Genomic DNA, 22,904 nt, shown 5'->3' on the forward strand with positions numbered 1-22,904 from the left:
ACAAAAGTGTTTGATGGCGATGATGAGCAGAAGAAGAAGCAGTTGAAGAAGAAGCAGCAGAAGCAGAAGGGACAACGATGATAATGATGATGATGATGATGATGTGGTTCAGTGACAGATCCTTGATGCAGGATGTGGCGTGTCTCAGCCTTTGGCTTTGACTTGATTTTGTGTGCTGATAGGCGCAAAAAGTCAAATTGTGGCAGCCAATTAACAGCAGCAGCAGCAGCAGAGGCAGCAACATGAGGCATGCCCCACACTCTCAGTGTTTTGGGGCAGCTGTTAAGAAAAGCACAAGTCAAACAAAGCGAGGCAAAGTGCACACATCAGACAGCAAGAGGAGCGAGACAATGGCTTTGACTTTGAGGTTGGGGGTTAAAAAAGGGTTAAAGGGGCTTTTGCGTAGAGCTGCGGACGTGCCACATGCTGCATGCCGCATGCCGCATGCCGCATGAGGCCAAGGCATGCTGCAAGCTCGTTTATAAAGTTGACAAAAAACGTTTGGCCCAGCGATAATCATCTGGCAGTTTTGCGCTATCAGCGACACACACGCACACACACTCTACACACACACACACACACGCTTTACACACATACAGAGGCTAGGACAATGGAGCTAAGCCCCAAAAAAGGAGCCACTGAAGCGTGTCAAAGATGAGACTGAGACTGAGACTGAGAATGGCAATGGCAATGGCAATGGATATGGATATGGCCATGGAAAAGGCAGCAGCCTAAGCGAAAGGAAGAAGTCAGCAGTAGCTGCAGATGATGAAGAAGAAGAAGAAGAAGAAGTGGCAACGAAATGGACACGGGCTCAAGGCAATGAAGATTCACAAGCTCGACACTTTTTTTTTTTGGGCTGCTCCAGCAACAAAATTTGCCCCACATAAAAGATGACTGGCAAATTGTAAAGCGATGGCAGCGAAACGCGATAAAAGTCACAAAAAGAAGACGAAGAAGAGGAAGAAGAAGATCAGTAAGCGGGACTGTGACGCGAACCAGCAAAAAGGGAAAGGCAGGCAAGTCAACAGCGGACCCAAAAGAAAGGCTGCGCCTAGGGGCTTGACCTGCTAATGAGTGCATGAGTTGAGCAAAGCAAAGCGAAGCGAAGCAAAGGGAAGCGAACCGAAGCAGAGCCTGCACACTGCTTCGAAAGCAGGCAAAAAAGGCAAACAATAATTCTAAATTAAATAATACAGAATAATAACAAAATGAGATCAGAATCTTAGACAAAACTTTCATTACTTGACATAGCTCATTTTAATAATAATTTCAGAATAGCTTACGCTGAATTATAAACAAATGTATTTCTTAATAAAAAGAATTTGTTTAATTTGTTACGCTTTGTTTAAGAATTTGTTAATAAATATTCAAAGAATACACTCAATAATTTGGGTGCTTTACAAATCATTTTTTTTATGTATAAATCAATATGTACATATATATCAATAGTTGCAAACATTTAGTTTGCGTAAAAATTCCATTAATACAAAAAAATGTAAATGCAATAAAATGCAATAAATGAAGGTGAAAGTTTATTTACAGCAAATAGATAATAATAACGTAATTAACTACCTAAACCTTCAACAAATGCACTTTGAATTTTAGCAAATTTAGTCTAGTTGTTATTGATGCGATTTTGTACAACCTAATTTTCAATCTAAGTCCCAAATTGCTTTGACTATTTTATATATCTACTACAAAATGAAATCAAACTGTTCTTCATACTATGCTACTAACTTTTATTTGAATATTGAAATTATTGAAATTGAAAAAGCATAAAAATTTTCCTTGATTTCATTAACTACATATTTGCATTATTTTCCTTGGACTTTTTTACTTTTTTTTTTTATAGATAATAAAGTCATCGCCTTGAACCACTGTGCGACTGTGGGTCGCAATAGGCACAAGGCCAAGCCAGTAAACAATGGCGAAAAAATGGAAAATTGCAACGCAAAGCAACATGCAAAATGCAGGCAACAACATTAGAAACAACAACAACAACGACAACGACAATAGTAGCAAACAAAGAAGAAGAAGCGCCTAAAAGTAGGCTACGCAAAAAAGCGAAAGTGAAGCGCATAACAATTGGTTATTCGTATTAGTTAAACGGCGAGTAAAGCTAGCGAAGCGAGGCTAAAAAAGAGGAGTGAGTGGGAGAGATATATGTATGTGCTAACAGATAGAAAGAGTGAAAGAGAAAAATATACTAAAGGAAAAGGTTAACGAGAATTCAGCTTAAAAGTCATTCGAATAAACTTTAAGCAAGTGCCTTCAGTAAGAAAACGAATGAAGCACAAATTCAAGTGACTCTCAGGACTAGCTAAAGCCATTTGGCAAGAAGACTCACACTTAATTTATGCATTTATTAACATCTCGTATTATATTCTGATGCAAAAAGTGTAAAACCATTGAGCCTTAGTCGCTTTATATTGTATTCAATAATAGTAAAGCCGTTGCATCAATTTTAAACACAAATCGATCAGTTTTACATACATCAAACATTTCAATTTTGTGTGAAAAAAACAACATTTTTTTTATGTAAGATCTTTTCAAACTTAAAAGAACAATTTTTATTCTCAAAACGATGGTTGAAGAATGAAATCTTGCTTTAAGGTTTCTTTAATTTAAAAATCTTGTTTAAACATTTTTTTTAACATCACAAAAATGTTCATTCAAGATTTACAATCTGCTTTACAATCTAGAATAAAAAATTCTTTAATCAAATATAGCATAGAAATCTCAATTTACGATTTTTTCAACCACAAAATCTTATTTCATGATTCTTGTTTTGAAGACAAAAAAAATGTTTATCAAGATTTGCAATGCACTTTTCAATCAAGTTGTGTTTCTCCCGGTGGAGAAATTAAACATTGCATCAACTTATATGTGAACCTTTCCCTCTTGATTGCATATCTAAAAGATATTTTAATAATTGTTTGATATGGATGTAAAAATCCTACACAAGTATCGAGATCCTTTCTATAAAGTTAATATCTCTCTGAAGTTCTGCGCAACTGAATATAACTACTTTATGTAGTTTTTAAAACATCAATAAAAACTCTGTTATAATCAAATTACATCAAAAATATCAAATTAACATAATTGATGTAATAAAACTTAAAATGGAATTTTTTTGTTAAACCGTTTTTGGTTTTATAGATTATTTTTTGTTAAGTGAAAGTGTTGCTAACTTTGATTTGGCAGCTTAAACTGACTTGAAAAGCAATTTAAAGCTTAAAGTGAGAAAAAAAAAATGTTTCCTTCATTCCTATAAATTTGATATACTTATGTGTATATAGAAATAGAAATGGAATTGTTGTCTGCGAAAACGTGAAGTGCTACTTAGCTTTGAGTTGTGTCTCGTTTCAAGAGCAACGCACGCGTGTTTGTGTGTGTGTGTGTGTGTGTGTGTGTGTGTGTGTGTGTGGGGGGGTAAGTAGATGTGTGGCATGTGGCATGGCGGCATGTTGCATATACAATGCAAATGCATTTATAATTGCAGAGAGCGCGCGCCTCGGTTTTCAATCTCCCTTCGCCTGCTTCTGCTCCTGCTCCTGCTCCATTTAAGCTAAAAGAGACCCCAAGCAGATGTGGCATGCAACTTGGCGAAGCACTTGCGGTTGTTTTGTAGGCCAGACGCGCAACGGGAAACCTCTTTGTGTGGCAGCGATTTACCTCATTCCCGCTAAGCTCAACTGCTGCTGCTGCTGCTGCTGCTGCTGTTGACAGGCTGCCGCTGATTAAGAACTTATTTAAAGAAGTCTCGTGCAACAAATTGCGGCAGGCTGTAAAATCAAAAGCGAAAGCAAAAAAGCGTAGCGAGAAATTTAATTTGTGCAAAAGTGAAACGCTGATGATAATGAAGAGCAAGAGGAGGGGGAGGAGGAGGAGGGACAGCTGCAAAGCAGTTGCAGACAAATTGCAATGAACACACACACACACACACACACACACACACTGACAGACAGACAGCAGGCAGACAAAAGGCAGAGAAAGCAATAGAAATTTCGCCTTAGAATTTCGCAACAGTCCAAAAGGGGGATAGAAAGTGGGTAAAAGGGAAGCGGGGTGGGGTGGGGTGGGGAGCAAAGGCAAGTCACACTAAATTGCAAGCTGTCTTCTGTTTCCACTTCCACTTCCCCTCCTCCATCTCCATCTCCACCTCTGCCACTTCTCTATGGCATTCTTCACGTTGTCGTTGCAATTAAATGGGCGCACAAAAGTATGCAATAGAAATTGTTAAATAAAAAATGCAATGCAAAATGGCAAATGGCAAATGCTGTAAACAAAATGCCGGCATAACGAGACGACAAGCAGCATTAGAAAGCGAATGAAAGCAACCAAAGCAGCGGAGAGAAAGAGAATGAGTACAACAGAGAGAGAGAGAGAGACAGAGAGGGAAAGAGTGAGAAGAGAATGAAATGCAACGACTCTTTGCGTGATCTCAGCGCATTGACAAAAAAGCTGGCAAAGCACGTGACACGAGTCGAACATTTGCTGCGTGTCAAAACGTCGCTGCTACGTGCACTCAACACCTACACATAGTAGGCAGCATTCTTCCCTCTTCTCCACTCTCTTTCTCTGTTTAACTGTGCCAATTTGGCCAAGCTGAATTTGGAATTGCAATTGAAAGTGATAATTTCATTTCTGAGCATAAACCTCTACACAAATATAAATGCGTGTGTGTGTGTGTGTGTGTGTGTGTGTGTGTGTGTGTGTGTGTGTGTGTGTGTGTGTGTGTGTGTGTGTGTGTGAGAACAGGAACAGCGGTCGCATTTGCTAACTGGTCATAAGTTTGGACAGTAAACATGGCGACATGGCAAACGAACACATAGAACAAGCAAACACTCACACACACACACTCTTAAAACAGCTTTACACTGAGAGAAATGGCAAACAAGTAAGAAAAGTATATTCCCCAGTATATTCTAAAACATATTTAATTATTATACTGCATTGAAAATATATCATTGACTACTAAATAGATCAGATGGTCAGCAAATCGATGTGGCATTATTCTTATAATATACCAAATTAATATACCGTTAAAATACTAAAATCAGTATTTTGGTGCATTTATACATACTTAAATATATATAATAATAATACATAATATTATGATAAATACAAAATATTAAGTACTAAATACTAATATACCGAAAAAGACAAATATGTATTATATATATACTGAATTTAGTATATTTTGGTATATTGATATATAATAATAAATAGTATAATGATGAATACCAAATACTAATATACCTCAAAAATACTAATATATAACAAATTTAGTATATTTGTTATATTGATATTGTTCTAATTTCAAAAAATACCATAGTATACAAAATGTACCATAAATAATAAATACTACATTTTAAATACTAAACATCAAACACTAAACGATAAATGGAATCGAAACTAAAGTCACAGATTTTGCTCGGTGCACATATGACTTTATATAAAGGCGGCAAAATCAGGTTAAATACACAATCAACGACAAGCTGCAATGGAGCAGGGAATGCAGAGCACAGCTTGGGGAAGAAGACAAATGTGGAAGCGAGAAGCTGTACGAGTTCGAAAGAGAAAGACAGTGAGTGAGAGAGAGTAGGGAGAGGGGAAAGGGAAACGGCAAACCAAAGGCAAACCAATTGGGTCATAATTGCTTTACGAACGCCAAACGCAAATGAGTCGTAAGCAGAGCGCAGAGAGCAGAGCAGACAGGAGTAACTGCTAGCTGGTGTAACTGGTAACCGGTAACCGATAACTAGTAACTGCTAACAAGCGAAAGAGAGAGAGAGAGAGAGAGAGAGAGTGAGGGAAAGAGGCAGCTGATGCTGTGGGAGGATGCGAGGCTAAGGGTCACTTTGTCATGAACAGAGACAGAGACAACAAGCGAGAGCGAGAGCGAGAGAGAAAGAGAGAGTGCATTTCATAAGTGGATGTTTGCCGAAGCTTGTCTATCGATATGTTCGAATGTGTGTGTGTGTGTGTATTGTCTGTGTTTTGCTGGAGCAACTGCTGCTGATTTGAATGCTGGCTTTAATGGCAGAGCAGAGCAGAGCACACACAAAACCACAAATTGATTGTTTTTGCTACGCTTTAATCGTGTTAATCGATTGAGTACGCCACTAAAAAGCATTTATCGATAACTTGATTAACAACAGTCCTGCAAATTGTGCAAAAGCATTCAATGCTAATTCCAGCAAATGCACAAATCAAAGTTCAGCGTCATTTCAGTTGTCAGACTGCTCGCACTTACTATACACAATCTATAGATTAAAGAGAACATGATTAGAATAGGGTTTACTTTGTATTTCATTCCAATCATATATTGTTTGTTTTGTATTTATATATTTCTTTATTTCTTATTTTGTTGATTTAACTTACTTGTTTATTTCTTTTTATTTTATTTGGTTGATATTTTGTATTAATTTTGTTTCGTTTTATTTACGTACATATTTTATTTTATTTGTTTTTAATATGCTTTTAAGTAATTTCGTTCATTTTTTTGATCAGCATTGAAAGAGAAGCTTCAACTGTTTGTTGAAATACTATTCTCTTTTTTATGTGATTCAATCTTTGCTAGAATAGTTTTCATTCTGAATTGAGTTTACTTTTTTGCTTGAATACCATCAGCTAATAAATCTATTCATTAGGAATCTTTTCTGGGAATTTAAATAAAGTTCGCATCAATTATTCGCATTATTCGCATTTCATTTAATAGATTATACACCTTTCCTGAAATTCACGCATCAAACAAACTCCTATCTAAAATTACATTAAATGATCTAATTAAATTGAATAATTTAGTAACTAAACTTAAACTAAGTTACCAAGCATAAGCATAGGACAAAATTGTCTGAAGACCTTAGTCGCTCTGGATTATCTTATTGCAATAAAGAATTTAAGTTGTATAACATTTCCTAAATTTTCTTTTTAAGTTGCTAAAGTCATAAACATTATTGAATTAACAAAGTGAAACTTTACGGAGTGCAATATTTGAGACTATTCATGGAAAATCAAGCGAAGCTGAAGTCGTCTCCCAAAAACAGTGTTGTAAAACGTCATAAAAAGCTGTGGCAAGAAATATTGTGGCTTCGGTGGTTTTTTAGTGGTGCCTCGGCGTTAATTTGTTGTTTGATGTGAGGCTCTAAGCACACACACACACACACAAACACACACACACACACACACACACACTCACACACACACACACACATACACACACACAATCACACACACATTGATGTGGTCGCTGGGGTGCAGATGCAGTGAGTCGTTAAACAGACTGAAGAGTGTGCCAAAGGGAACTCAGCCAAAGCGGAAGGGGGCGTGGCGTAATGCACTAGGGTCGGCCAGAGCAGAGAGTGAGAGAGGGAGAGGATGGAGGAAGGGAAACGCATTTAATGAGCCCCGCGTGGGCAACATGTTAATCGCAGCTACAAAATGCAGTCAAACGGCGTAACATCAGCTCCGGGACTTTCTGGGTATTTGCATTTTTGTATTTTAATTGCCCCCGCGGCATTAAGTACCCTCGCTCCCCTTCCCTCCCCAACCCTCGCCCTTTCAATGATTCCCTCCCCAAAGGATTGAAGCAACTGCAGTTGCTTCACATTTATTTTTTTTTTTAGCCAGCTCTTTTTCATTTGGGTTTGGGGACCACATAAATCAAGATGCTGACGAGGCGTCAAAGGCAGCCACAGACATCGAGACAGCGAGTCGCCGAATTGCTTCACAGCGAGGGGGCGTGGCAACAGGAGTAAGGGCGACAGAGACAGACAGACAGACAGACAGAGAATGAAAATGAAGCAGCACTTCATAACCGAGAGAGAGAAGCGAACACATTTCTAAATCGCATACATTTTAAATGGCCAAGACACAAAGTTGCGCCACATGCGGACTTTGAATGTGTTTTTGGGAAGAACGGGGGGAGGACGGGGGTGGTGTCCTGGCAATGCGATAACAACAATGACGCCGGTGGCCATTGGACATTGGTTGTCGTCTTGCTGGATCGCTCTTTGGGGCAAAATAAATTACCATAATTTAGGGGTAATTCACTGCCAGCGGCAGCAAAAACTCTAAACCACGGCCAAAACAACGTTAACAAAGGACAGCCCACTCCCTCCCCCCCTTCTATGTAGAGGAGCAGCGGCGGGGGGAGACGACTGGGCAATGGGATTTTCGTCGTCGTCTTCCAAGTCTTAAGTGGACATGAAACATGCACGACCAGCCAGAATGATGTGTGTGTTTTGTAACTAGGTCTATACCCTAAGCCTAAGCCAAAGAGGTATGCGCGACTAACACGTAAAGCACGTGAGAGAAAACTGTAATAATATAACATCATTAATTCCAACACTTCACTGGAAAATTGATATTTCTATTTCATTTAATTAAATGTATTTCATCTGAATCTGAAGTTTTTATAAACCCACATTTCATCTTACAAACTTCAATAATATAAAACTACCTCGAGTATAATTTCAGCATTGTGTCAAGACAAGAAATATCGTTAAGTGATTGTAGACTTATCGAAATTGCTAATGATGACACAACGATGAAATTAATGCTTAGCAGTCACTCACCAGCTAATGAGAAGTACACAGATAAGTTTAGGATAACAGAGTCCAAATGGATGAATCTTTGAGTAAACTCACCTGTAAATACAAGAGAAATTAATATATTATTAGTGTTGGAATTATAAATAAAATAATGAAAAATCAGCAACTTCATTAAAATACTCAAAAATATGCGATTTACTAATAGGAAATATGCTAGAAGTAATTCTTTTTATTCTCGCTATTTTATTACCCAAACATCGTTAAATAATTAACTTTTAAATGAAATCCATAAATTGCTATCGATAAATGAACTTTGAACTGCAATCGATGAGTTACGTCAAAACGAATTCGATCATATCGATAAATTAACTTTAACTGAATCATATAATATCGACAAATTGCTAACGATAAATGATCTTTGAGATGAATTCTGTCATATCGATAAATTGCAATCGATCCGCAATTATTCGTAGTCTATCGACCTGAGCATACCCAACTCTGATGCCCAACTCTATAGGGTAACTGAACATGTCCAGCAGAGTTACTATGCGGTATATACACATGTGTATATGTGTATATATGTGTGTATGTGTGTGTGTGCCGTTAGTTAAGCTTTTGATAAACTGCTTCGCTCAAACTTGAAATTTAGTTGCCAGCTAAGAACTGGTGACGGATAACGGATGGCAGATAACGAACAACGGGCCAACGGGTCACGACTAACAAGTAACGAGTTACTCTTAACTATAAAAAAATGAAATGAAATGAAAGGAAATCAGCTGGAAAAAAGCTAAGCAATGATTAACTGGGAACTCAAACTTGCAACGGGTCATGAGTATATAATAAATATTGACAAGTACCAATTATTGCGTAGCATTTGATATCTAGCGAGCAACGAGAAGTTGGTGAAAAGTTGCGAGTAGATGTAACAAGTAACGAGCGAAAAATCAAAGTTACTTTTAAAGAAAGAAAGTTATAAGAATCTTGTTTCCGATTATGAGTTTTGATTACTCGCGACTTTTTGCCAGCTATAACATACTTGCACTTGTAACGAGTCAATGTGTTTTTGAAAAAAAGTTGCGACAAATAACGAGTATTGATATATTTCTAACTATTAATTAGTATTAAATGAAAAGAACTGAGTAATTAGTAACGAGCGATCAGCAACGAGTACTTAGCAGCGAGTACTTAGCAGCGAGTAGCTAATGGCGATTATTTGGCTGCGAATAATAAGTAGCGAGTAGTTGGCAGTTGATAGCGAGTTGTTCGTAACGAGTTTCCAGCGACTGGTAACTGGCAACTGGTAACTGCTAGCTGGTCTGCTGGTAACGAGTCAAAGTGCCGAGTCTGTGCCAAAAAGCAAAGCTCTAGCTACAAGGCTAATAAAGTTCAATAGCCAATGCGACGCCTGCGAAATGTGCGCACAGCTCATTTGATGCACATTATCGTGTTTTTCCGCAGTTTTTTTTTTCTTACAATGCTCCCTCCTTTCCCTTCCCTTTTTATCCACCCATACATCCTTTTTTTTGGGGGTGGAAAGGGGGCCTCGTTAGTTTTGAATGTTTGCCAAAAAGGCGGCGCTGAAAATGAACGAAAATGAAAACATTTACAAGGCCCAGACAGCGACCTATGACCTAGGCAACAACCTCAACCTTTTCTCCTCCTTTTGCAATCTCCCCTTCCCTCCCCACCCCTCCACCACCCACCTCCCCCATCTCTCTATGGCATTCCCTTGGCAATCGTGATGTTGTTTTGAGTTGGCGCCTGCAAATTGTTAGCTATGAATCGAATGAAACGAATGAATTGAATTGAATTGAATGGAATCGAGACGAAGCGAGTCGATTCAAAGTTCGAGTTCGAGTTTCAGAATGAGAATGAGCATGAGTATGAGTCTCAGATTGAGTCCGGTCGTTGCCAGTTGCCAGTTGCCAGTTGACGATGATAATGATGTCGAAAATGTTGCTAATCATGATGTTGCCAACGAAATTTTATTGTGAATGAAATTGAATTCAATTGTGCAAAATCGAATGCGACGACGACGACGATGGCGGCAGCGAGAGCGTTGCCAACGAAGCGCAATAATTGCGCAACTTATCAACGTCAGTCGTCTGGGCGAAGAGTAGGCGTGGCCATTTGCTACTTTAGGCCATAAATGTAATGAGATTTCAGCTAAAATGGCATTTTAACATAAATACATAGAAATGAAAGACAATCAATATGCGACGACGACAGGCCATCAAAATTAATAATAATCAGTTGAGAGGCAAACAATTTTCGAGAGAGAGAGAAAGAGAGGGAGAGATAGAGAACTTTAGGAAGAGTTGTATAAAACTATTCAATAAAAATAAATAATAAAACTTATTATAATATTGATTTCATGAAATAAAGAAACTTAAAAGGAATTATTGAATGCTAAAGAAGCATAAAAAATAAAGAAACAAGTTGTATAAACCAGTTAAACAAAAAACTAAAATGAAAATTATACATTTTCAATACTTTGTTTTAGATAATAATCATTTAAAAGTGATATACTTTTAAAGAAAAGTATAAGTATGTCAATCCCGGTGCCTTTTCAGCGATTGATGGTCACATATACGGTCGCTTGTGTGACAATTGGAATTTGATTTTTTGTTTGTTTTATTTGCACATGTTATTTTTGTGTGTCACTTTTATATTTTTTATGCAGTTTTCTCTACAAAATTTAATAACCAAATCATTTCAAGCATTTATGGTAATGATTGCAGGCATAACACATAAAATAAATTTAAAAAAAGGGAAAAAAATTATTTTTAGTGTGGCCCATGAGGGGATCGAACCCGCGACCTTCGCGTTATTAGCACGACGCTCTAACCAACTGAGCTAATGGGCCGCTGTGGAAGGCGGCGGCAATGTAGCAAACAAGAGCACAGCGAGCAACGAAAACGGCAAACGTAATCAGTTTGACCATTCGTTGTGTTCTGTTCTAAAAATAGAATTTGCGCGCAGTTTGAGAGGCACTGTGCGATCGTAACAATCAGCTTTACGAGTCAGTTTTAAAGCTTTTTGTTCATGATGGGTTGGCTTTAAAGCATTTGCTAATTAAATGCGCAGTGCGCACCACCGGAAGCAGCAGCATTGCCAGCAATAACAATCACAAGAGTGCTTGTTGTTGTAGCCAAAGTCGTTGTTGTTGTTCTTGCTGTTGTTGAGTAGCAACAACAACAATAGGAAATGCAATGCTCAAGACTGTGCTCTGCTGATGCGATGCGATGCGACGACTTTACAACTCATTTTGCACATTTCCTTGACATTCTCATTTCAGATTTCTTTTCCCGACGTGCTCTCTGCGTCCCTCTTCCCCTAATCGTTCTTTTCTTTTTTTCATTGTGTGCTCTACGTGTTCCGCTATTGTTAAACAGACGTGTGCAAGTGTGTGAGTGTGTTTGTTGCTGCTTTCTACCTGCTGCTGAGTTTGCGGCGTGTGTGCGAGCAGAGCGGAGATATGTCTGTTCATTAGAGCGTCGCTTAATTAGCGCAACGCTTTGTTTTGCACACACACGCACACACACACACACACACAGTTGCATCTGCAATTCCCCATACTCCAATTACTATTTATGTATGTGTATGCCTGTGCCATTAGCCTCGACTCTGCTCTGCGCTGCGCTGCGCCACGTCAGCGTTCGCTGTCCGCAGTCGACGTCAACGTCAACGTCAACAGCAACGTCAGCGTCAACGTCGTGTCTGATTTGTACGGCTTCTGGCGCCACGTTATACATGTGACCGTGTGGCCTAATGGATAAGGCGTCGGACTTCGGATCCGAAGATTGCAGGTTCGAGTCCTGTCACGGTCGAAAAATTGTCAACTTTTTTAAAATTCTTTTCTTTTTTTTTTTGCTTTATCGTTGCTGCGTTTTTCTTTTTTATCTGTTTTTGTTTTATTTTTTTTTTAATTGTCAACGTTGGTGCAATGTCATTATTCAATTTGTCAGTTGTCGTTGAACGTTTTTCCCTCGCACCTTCCGCACACACACACACACACACACAGACAGAAAGACAGACAGCAATTAATTTCCATGCGAATGAGTCGATTTGTTTTGTGTCGTCGTCTGCCCTCTCTCGCATCTGCTGCTTAGCGCTTGACAACCAGCAGAAGTGGGTGTTCATTAATTCCTTAAGCTATATGCCGCATACTATATGCATCTACTGTCTGCTCTCCTTTTACGGCACTTTTTAACTCATAACCCCAATTATATGCAGCTGCAACCTCGTTCTTTGCCCTTTCTCACTCACTCTGTCTCTGTCTCTGTCTCTGCCTCACTTGCTCTTTTGGCGAACTTTTCGATAAGCGTTTAATTGCAGGTCGAGGAGAACAACGACTTTGCAATTTTCCCCAAACGGGAAATGCGTTGAACAATTTCAGCCGGATGTTAAATGTCACTGCTGATATTATTCTCTCTCTCTCTCTCTCTCTCTCTCTCTCTCTTTCTCTCTCCCTCTCTCGTTGGGCTGTCTCTGTTGGCAATTTATGACAAAAATCGTAAAGAAATAAAGCGAAAATTATGCTTAAATTGCTCGCACTCCGTTTACAGCTGCCATTTTACAGTTTTTACAGTTTAAAGATGGCCGCGGCTTTTGGCTGTTCATTTAACGATTAATATACCGTTGAAGTTGAAATATTTGCGAGTATTTTATGGGTATTTATAATAGAGTTAATGTTAATATAAGTTTTTTTTATTTTTGTTTTCCATTTTTTTTCTATTTAACGTAAAAAAAAATGATTCTAATTACTTGTCAACCATAAAACCACTTGAAACTTGCACTTGTAACGAGTCAATGTGCGCCTACAATTAAAGAGTATTGTATTAATGAGTAATTGGTAACGAGTGATCAGCAACGAGTTCTTTAAAGACTGCAGCTTTTACACTCCTACCGTTTAAAGATGGCGGCTGTTCATTCAACGGTTAATATACAGTTGAAGTCGTTGAAATACTCGCGAGTATTTTAACAGTATTTATAATAAAGTTAATGTTCAAAGTTAATTAAGACTCAAAAATGTTCTAAAAATTAAATAAAATTGTTTTTGCTTTAAAGATTGTTTAACTAACTGGGATGATTTTTAGAAAACGAAGAACTTTCCTACTTTTTAGTCAAATTTGAGCTATAAGGTAGGTTGAAATTTACACCGCTTGCCCTTTTTTTATATAATAAAAATGTATTTGTACTTTTTAATATATGTTCCATAACATATCCAAATTTCATTCATTTATCCGCATTCCATACCGCAAAAAAACCGCCCCAAAAACAAGGATTACAATAGTGTTGCCCCTTAAATAAAGCATATTATAATATGATAATAAATAATAATATTCACAAATGTTGAAAGCGATTAATTTGCTTTCAACAAACACAGACAAATTAATAATAATAATGTGCTACAAAAAAGAGGAATATACATATATTTTAAAACTGGCGCAAAAGTTGCGAGTGTGTAAATCGCAGTAATTACTCTGTGGGGACTTTCTACTTTCCACTTTCCACTTTTGTGGAGCTGCAAGTGAACCGATTTTTATGCCAACTATCGCCCAACTTTTCATTTGGCTTTGCCTGTTTCTATCTAAGCTCCTCTCTCGCTCTCTCTGTCTCTCTCTCTCTCTCTCTCTCTCTTTCTCTCTCGCTCTCGTTCTCGCTCTCTTGAACCCAACTCTAGTAACAACTTTGTGACGACTGGAGTTTAAATTAACCCGAGGACTGCCTATTAAACGCGTCACGAACAGAAGCGTCTGGGGCACGCATTCTCCCTCTCCTTCACTCTCCCACACTCTCCCACACTCTCTCTCTCTCCTTCACGCCCACTCTCATGCTCTCCCCCTCACTCGTGTGCTGGCATTATGATTACGCATTTTTGGCTGCAAATGAAATGTTTTGTCAACTTGCTGCCAAAACAGCGCACAACTTAATGCCAGACGCTCTAGAGGCACACACATGCCTACACACACACACACATACACACACTGAGACACGTGGCAAACAAACAAACATTGGCGCAATTTTGCTGCCATATCAAAAAGTTTGCTTCGCCTTTTTTCACCCAACATCTCAAGCAGCAGTCGCTGCTTCTGCCTCAGTCACTGCCTCTGCCTCTGCCTCAGTCGCTGTCGCTGTCGCTGTCGCAGTCGCAGTCGCTGTTGCAGTTGTCGTCGCCGTCGACGCAGACGCTGTAATTTGCATTTGTAATCAAAAAGTTGCACATAAACTTTGTTTTATGCTCATTTTCCTGCACCCACACGCAACAACCCGTCTGCTCATCACTCGCTCTCTATCTTTCCCTATCTCCCTATCTCCCTCTCACTCCTTCCCTCTCACTCACTAAGAAATTAGATGACAGACACTTTAATATGCCCATCCCAACCACACCGCACCCCTGTGGCAGCGACATGTGGCATGTGCCACATAAAAAAACACAAAAATTATCATCATCATCACAGCGCAGTTTCCCTCAATATTTTCAGCATTTTCCGCTGTCAATATTGAGGAAGGGCACAAAAAGCGAGCCGCATAAATGAGACAGCGAACTAAAGACTCTCTCTCTCTCTTTCTCTGAGTTAACAACAACAACAAAGTGAAATAAGGGAAACTATTCATTATTCAACATGGCAAAACATTTAATGAGCTATCTTTGAATAAGCTTTGGAAAAGTGTTAAAAACGGTTTCGAGTAGCACTAAAATAAGAATAATAATAACAAATTGCAATTGCAACAAAGTGTGCAACAATTTCGCTTTATGTATATAGTAAATATACCAATAATAACCTTTGGTATATTTTAGTATTTATTAGATTATACGGTAGTATCATATCAATATTCTAGGACAAACCTTTAAAATTTTTAGTATATTTAGCAGTTGATTAATTTGGTATATTTAAAAACAAAATTTCATTCGGTGGTACATTTTGAACGAATATTAAATATACCAAATATATAATTTCATACATTACTTATGCAGTATATTAATTTGGTATATTTTTAAAATTAAAAACGTTCTGCAGATTTCTTACTAATTTTTTTGTGGTTTAATACCCTGTAAATACTGGCATATAGTAAAGTTAAAACGCTGTCAAAAAATACGTATACCCAATATCAAGTATACGCAATGTTTTTATTATACATACTTTGTGTGAAATTAAAATCATCAACATTTCATTTAACATTTTCAAAAATAATTTACACAATTTGTCATCTAATTTTGTATATCTTTCTATTCAAGTTTGGCGGTGCAGAAAATCTTCGTCGAACATTTTGATGATTTCAACTAGCATTGTGGGGAGCAGCAGAAAATTAATAAATTTTAAAATATTGAAAGGAAACTTAAAGAAGAAGATGCCAATATTCTTAGTACTAAGACTTAAATCTTGATTTTAGAACATCTTTTATATGTGTAGGATTTTAAGAAGTGCGCCAATCAAATAAAATATGTCTTCAAAGAAATTATTTTCAGCTGGCAATCATTAAGAGAGCACTTCACTTGAAGCTCATCGATTTGCCACTTGAATGTTGAATGTTGAATGCCAAACGTTGTCACATCGTTAAAATGCTGAATATCGTCATTTAATCAAGTGTTGTCGCTCGCTTTTGGGCGAATTTAAATCAAATGAAATGAAATCAAATCAAATATTTAGTTGCTGTTAAATTTATGACAAGCGAATGCCAAACAAATCCCATAAAAAAACGAAAAAGGATTTCCCGCTTCTCATATTTTTTGTTGTTTTTTCGCTCTTCGCTTTTCATCAGCATCATCGTCGTGGACGATGCCATAAAAAGTGCGGCAAATATTTGCGTGCAGCTGTGACTTCTGTGTGTGTGTGTGTGTGTGTGTGTGAGTGTGTGTAAGGAAAGGAGAGGGAAGGGAAGGAAGAGAAAGGAGTAGTTGCTTTTGGCTTGGCTTTTATCTGGCACTTTGACCATTTGAGAATTGTTAAGCCCCCAAGGGCAGGCAGCAAAGCCATCAAACTGCATTTATCAGCTCAAAAGTGTGTGTGTGTATTGAAGCCCTTTGATAGACTCTCTTCTGCACAAGTCAATATTTAATTTGTTCAAATGTCAGCAGGCAAACAAAAACAACAACAACGTCAACTTTCTTTTGCTGGCTTTAACAATTTGCTGTGCTGATAAATTAACTGGCCAAAACCGAACTGAAAAGCCAAGTGGCAGCTGACAGCGATGAGCTAACAACTTTTTAGCCCTGGCCTTAGCAATGACATTTAATTTTTCAACACACTAAATCCGGCTGCTTGACTTTGCCATTTCCCTTCACTTCCATTCACTTCCCTGCACTTCCCTTTCGCTTCCCTTTTTGCAAATATGCAAATTGAGTTTTAATGCAGATTTATTGCCTTAGACAAAAGGCAACAACAAACACAGTTTTTGCCTTTGTTGTTTGTTTTTTTTTTGTGTTTGTCGTAAATGAAAATTGACATTGAAAATTGGTTTGCTTTGCATTACTTAAATACAGTTATTAATGCGTGAATTATTTAATAACAATTAGCGATAATTGCAATTACATAACAATTTATTTTTGATTGTGCATCGCATCGCATTTTCATTTCCATTTCCGTGCCACATTTTTCAACAATTCGATTTTCATTTCCATTTCCATTTCGATTTCGATTTCAATTTCGACTTCGATTTGTTTTTGCCTTTTGTTTTTATCAACACAATTAACTTGATTTTATTCACACAAAAAAAAAAAAAAAGCAAACATTTTCATTCATATTCTCAAACACATTTAATTAAACATTTCCAGCAGTTGCTCAACTTGCGAGTTACCCATTAAAAAGTAAACTTTAATTTTATTACTATTCTATTTTAATTCTAATTTAATTTAATATCTTATTATTCTGTTTTCAAAATGCTTCAAAAATGAATTTTCATTACATTTCTATTTTAATATATATTTTCTTTTTGGTTAAATCATTTTAGAAAATGCACAGCTGAATTTTTATTTTATTAGGTTTAAATCAAAGATTTGTATACATTGATTTATTTCAATATTTATTTTATTTTATTTAAATCATTTTTATAAATGCTTAAAATAAAGATTTTCATAAATTTTCTTTTACTGAAATCATTTTTGCGATGCCCTAAAATAACTTTGGTAAAATGCATGTTTTTATAGCTCGAACAAATTGAATTGAGGCAACTCGATAGCTGTTAAAGTGTTTTGCATGTCAAATTGCAGCTTGTTAGCTTTTTGGGAAACTTCAAGTTTCTTGAGGTTGCCACAAAATTGGCTTAGCTTAAAGTGAGTCTGCAAAATGGATTGCAAAGTGTGCTCTTCTCTGCTGTCAGCTAGTCACACACACACACACACACCTCACACACACTCGAAAAAGAAAACAAGAATATCGACCACAAACTCTCAATTGGCCAGCTGTGACCGAGTTGAGTATCTACGTATATCTGAATGTTTGTATGTATATAGTGTAGTATATAATCTGAGGAGAGACCTCAACGCGTCCAAAACGCGTGGCTGGTTGGCCGCAAGGACGAAATGCTCTTCGGTGCAGACAGAGAAAGGGGGAAGGAGAGAAGTCTGGGCAGTCACAACTCAACTCGAGCCAAATAGAATCAATGTGGAATTTTAGTTAATTAAAACACAATAAAATATGCAAATGCTACGAGTGCTTTGAGTCAACCGCAGTCGGAGACAGAGAACAAGAGAGAGAGAGGAGAGAGAGAGAGAGAGAGAGAGAGAGAGAGAGAGAGAGAGAGAGGAGAGAGTTGAGAACGAGGACAACCACAAAACAGAGCCTCAAGTCTATGGGAGTTTGGGTCGGAGTTTGCCAAATGGGTTTTGATGTGCCAAAGTCAAAGTCAAGTGCGCCAAAAGTGAGGCAAGCCAGAGGCAGAGACAGAGGCAGAGGCAGAGGCAGCAGTAGTTGCCACAAGCGGAGGCAGCGTCACTTCATCTGAGTGCCACATGACGTATGCGTGATATGCAGCATGCAATATGCAATGCCAGCACTCTGCCAATCCTCCACAATTTCAACTTCAACTCCGATTCCGACTCAATTCGAATGCAACTTTAGTTGCAACCTCAATCCGCACCACAGTCAACCGAAATGCGATAACAACGACGCACACTGAGCCAAACAATTAAAAGCTTTTCTCAGCAATGAAATAAACGAATTTGCTTTAAGTGCTGCTTTTTATTGAAGTTTTACAAATATGAAATAAGCAACAACATTAACATTAGCATTGCCATTTATATTAGTGTTGAGAATTAAAAACTTTCGTCAGTGAAAAAATAATTAAGCTTTTAATGTTGCTTCATTAGCACTTGCATTGTAATTTTCATTACTATTAGGAATGAAAAGTTTGAATTTTGTTGAATGCTAAAATTGCAATTTATCAATTATAATTAAGAAAGTACGTTTTTGGAACTTATTATTGAACTATTCTCCACTTGCTGACTCATTAGCATTTGCATTGGAATTTTTATTACAGTCAACAATAAAGTTATGTATTAACGTTATTATTACGACACACAGTAATGAATACATTGCATGACACATGACTTATTATTGGAATTTTCAGCACCAATTTTTAAAATTACAATTGAATTGCGGCTTCATTGGCATTTGTATTGTAATTTGCATTACTAGCTAAAATAAAAGCTTTCATTAGCAATTTAATTCAATTCAATTCATTGCAAATATTCATTAAAGAATAAACAGTTTTAGTAACTCATTATTAAACTGTTCTCCACTTGCTGGTTCATTAGCATTTGCATTGTAGTTTTCATTAGAGTGCAAACTTTTCAACACAAAGTGAAAAATAAATTGTGCTAAGTGCGTTTTCTGTTTAGTTTTCAGCGAAAGTTATTAAAATCATTAATGAGCTGCAGTTTCATTAGCATTTGCATTGTAATTTTCATGACTAGCTAAAATTTTAACCTCTCATTTGTAATTCAATTCTCTTTAATATTTGCATTGATCAATTATAATTCAGAAACAAGCGTTTTAGTAACCCATAATTATATTTTTTCACTTGATTCATTGGCATTTGCATTGCATTGCAATTTGCATTAAATAATTGCCATTTTAGGTAATGTTGCTCTTCACGTGCATTAAACAAATACAAAATAAATAAACACAAACAGTTGATAAATAATTATGAAACTGTTCCGCATCATTAGCATTATCATCGTAATTTGCATTAAAAAAGTTTGCCGCTTAATCATGCATTTGCTGTTGTGTTGCTTGCAGCAACTTTTGCTGAGTTTTTGGCTGAGTGCACGAAGCGCTGTTAACTCAATTAACACTGGCGGCCGTTTTAATGCATTTATTGATGGAGAAGGAGATGCGATGCGAGATGCGAGATGCGCAGCACTTTAAAGTGCAATCATTTAATGCGTTGTTGCAACCAATGCGAACCACTGCGAACCACTTTCGAACCACCGTTGAACCGTTGCATCATCGTCCCATGTGGTGTTCGCTCAAGAGTGCCAAGCTGTGCGGTTCGGTGGTCGCTTTTAACCGCTGCACTTTGGGCCGCTGCCCCAAAAAACAACAAAAACAAAGTGCGACACACCACAAAAGAGACAGCAATACAGTAAAAGAGAGAGAGAGAGTGAGAAAAGGTTGCCATTGTCGTCAGATAGAGGCAGAGTTGCCAATTATGCGGAGACCGCTTAATAAATATGAAATGACATAAATGGCCAAAAGTTTGTTATAAATACCCTGTAAAAAATTAAAGTCTCAACTCAATGGGGCATGCTCAGTGGCTCACACTTAAACGTAGACTATTTGCTAGGGTATCTGGCAGTCTGTTTTGCTTTTTGCAGTTGGCTGCTGTAAAAAATGTAGGCACAGAGCACACAAAATGAAAGTTGAATGCGTAGCCGCAATGTCAACCCTCGTCTAGGCGCAACAAAAAACAACGACAACAAGAATAACAACAATGTCGCAACAACAGCAACAAACTTGACAACAACAGAAACAACAACATTGACAGCGCAACAAAGCAAAAGGCATAAATATTGTGTTCACGATTTTTGTTGCCAGATTTCGCAGCTGACCAACAAAAAGAAAAAAAAACCAAAAAAAAAGACGGAGACAACGAGCAAAGCGATTGAGTTGAGTTGGCGGTGGAAAGGGGAAGGGAAAGGGGAAGGGGAGGAAAACCCAGGGAATGGGGAACAAGGGGAAGTCGACAGCCAAGCACATGAATAACATTTATGAGAGCGCCTTAAAATACTTACATAAATTAAATTATTTATTAACGTTTTAGTTTCGGACGCCAAGCGAAGCGACACAAAATCAAATTTATCAAGCGAAAAACTCTTCAATAAATTGAAGCGATTTTCACATATTTTCCATTTCAATTTTGCCCACGAAAATGGCCTAAAATAAATTCTGAAACACTCGAGGCAGACTGCGCAGTGCTTAAGTTCGAGACATAAGGAAAATTCAGCTGCAGTTCAGCTGAAAGTTCAGGGGTTGAATATATTTGCAAATAAATTTATCCATTTTATCAGTGAAAAGTCAGCTGCAGTTCAGCTGAAAGTTCAGGAGGAAGGAGTTCAGTATGAATACAGTTTTTGAACTTAGTTTCTAAGCACGTATTCTATATTATTATTATTTTATTGAAATAACGAATACAATTCCTTATTGCAACAAGATGATCCGGAGTGTCTAAGGCCCTCGAGATAAATGCAGCATGTATTCAAATATAATAAAGTGTTTACAAATAAATTTTCCTTTTTTTGTCAGTGAAAATTCAGTTGCATTTCACCTGCAAATTTAGCGACTCTTGAAAATAACAGAACATTTTTTGAACACACATATATTTAACCCTATAAAATGCACTGATAGATAGTTTGTAATATATTTAACTGTAAGGAAAATTCCGCTGCATTTCAGCTGAAAAGTCAGGCGCACTCAAAAACATTTGCCAAATGTTATTAAACATAAATATTTGAAGTAACACATTAGAATTGATAAATTGAATTAACCAAAAAATGTATTTTCTCTGTAAGCATTTCAAATTCAAATGAATCACATTAATAGGAATATTTAATAATAAGCAGATTGAGTGAACTCGCAATAAATCGTATTAATTTTAATGATCACTAGCCACAAGAGTCAATTATTAATAAAATATGAAAATAATACTGGTTGCATTGCGTTGCGGTGCCAGCTTAATGCTAACTTCAGAGCTGCATGCTGCACACGCAGCTAATTAAATTGGTTTAGCTAATATAATCAGCTTAATGCTTTAGAGCAGCTTAAGTTAATCAGAGCTCTGTGTTGGCCAATTTGCCTCTCCTACTTCGCCAATGTTAAGTGTGGCACGGCAAAGGGCGGCAAAGTTCATTTAGTACCTGAGTGAGGTTTTCTTGCCGCAGCACACGACGAATTGAATCACAGCACAAACTTAGCACTAATGACGGCAGCTTTCAATTTGCATAGCAATACGGAAGCCCTCGACTTGTCCGGCTGCCTACTTAGGATTGAGATTATATTCACGAGATTCTGGTTAAAGCGTGGGGCGTGGAACGAAATCGACACAAAACGCTGCGTTTTCAATGAATTAACCAAAAATAAGGCAGACAAAAAAATGAAGAAAAAAAAAGGAAGAGCTGATCTGGTTACAGACAAACAAAGTGTACCACAAAGTGTGTCCATTCTGCTCAGCGATGTCCGACAAGGCGGGGCAATTATTGTAAGCGGCTTTCATCGTGCGATGATTACACTTACAGCTGAAATGGCGCACAACGAGAGCAGAGCAGAGCAGAGCAGAGCTGAACAGCTCGTTGGGTCCAGCAAAGCGAAAGCATAAAAAATAATGCTGGCACTATTTTTACTGCCGAACTGTTAATGCTCTATAGCTATGCAAATTAAGTGCATAAAAGATAAAGATAAGTATGAAAGTCGACTAAGGCAAAATATACCGAATTAATATACCACAAAAATACTAAAACTATAACACATGATCTATTTGGTATATTGGTATAGTGCTACGTTTAAAATATACCAAAAGTTTCATTTGGTAGATTGATATGCATGTAATACTACATTCAAAATATACCAAATTATAATTACACAAAATTCTGAAAATATACCAATGGCTATATTTAGTATATTGTCATAGTACTATTCAAAATACCCAATTCAATATACCGCAAAAATACTATAAATATATCAAAGATTTTATTTGGTATATATTTGATATAGTACCACATTCAAAATATACCATAGATTGCAAAATATACTATATATTCCATTTGTTTCAATATTCCCTAAAAGTCCAGTATAGAACAATATATCTTTTCAGCTCAATTAATTTTATAATCAAGGTTTCTCT

At 37.2% G+C, this 22,904-nt stretch overlaps 1 protein-coding gene and 2 non-coding genes across 7 annotated transcripts in view; 1 reads left to right on the forward strand and 2 right to left on the reverse strand.

Moving 5' to 3' along the window:
* The window catches only part of LOC133848738 (uncharacterized), a 122,211-nt gene that overhangs the window by 27,683 nt on the left and 71,624 nt on the right, over window positions 1-22,904 (reverse strand). The gene's annotated exons all lie outside the window — the stretch shown is intronic.
* On the reverse strand, window positions 11,354-11,427 carry Trnai-aau (transfer RNA isoleucine (anticodon AAU)). The gene has a single exon. It is a non-coding gene; the product is annotated as a tRNA-Ile (tRNA).
* On the forward strand, window positions 12,319-12,391 carry Trnar-ucg (transfer RNA arginine (anticodon UCG)). The gene has a single exon. It is a non-coding gene; the product is annotated as a tRNA-Arg (tRNA).

The sequence above is a fragment of the Drosophila sulfurigaster genome, chromosome X (genome assembly GCF_023558435.1).
Source record: "Drosophila sulfurigaster albostrigata strain 15112-1811.04 chromosome X, ASM2355843v2, whole genome shotgun sequence".
Lineage (NCBI taxonomy): Eukaryota > Metazoa > Arthropoda > Insecta > Diptera > Drosophilidae > Drosophila > Drosophila sulfurigaster.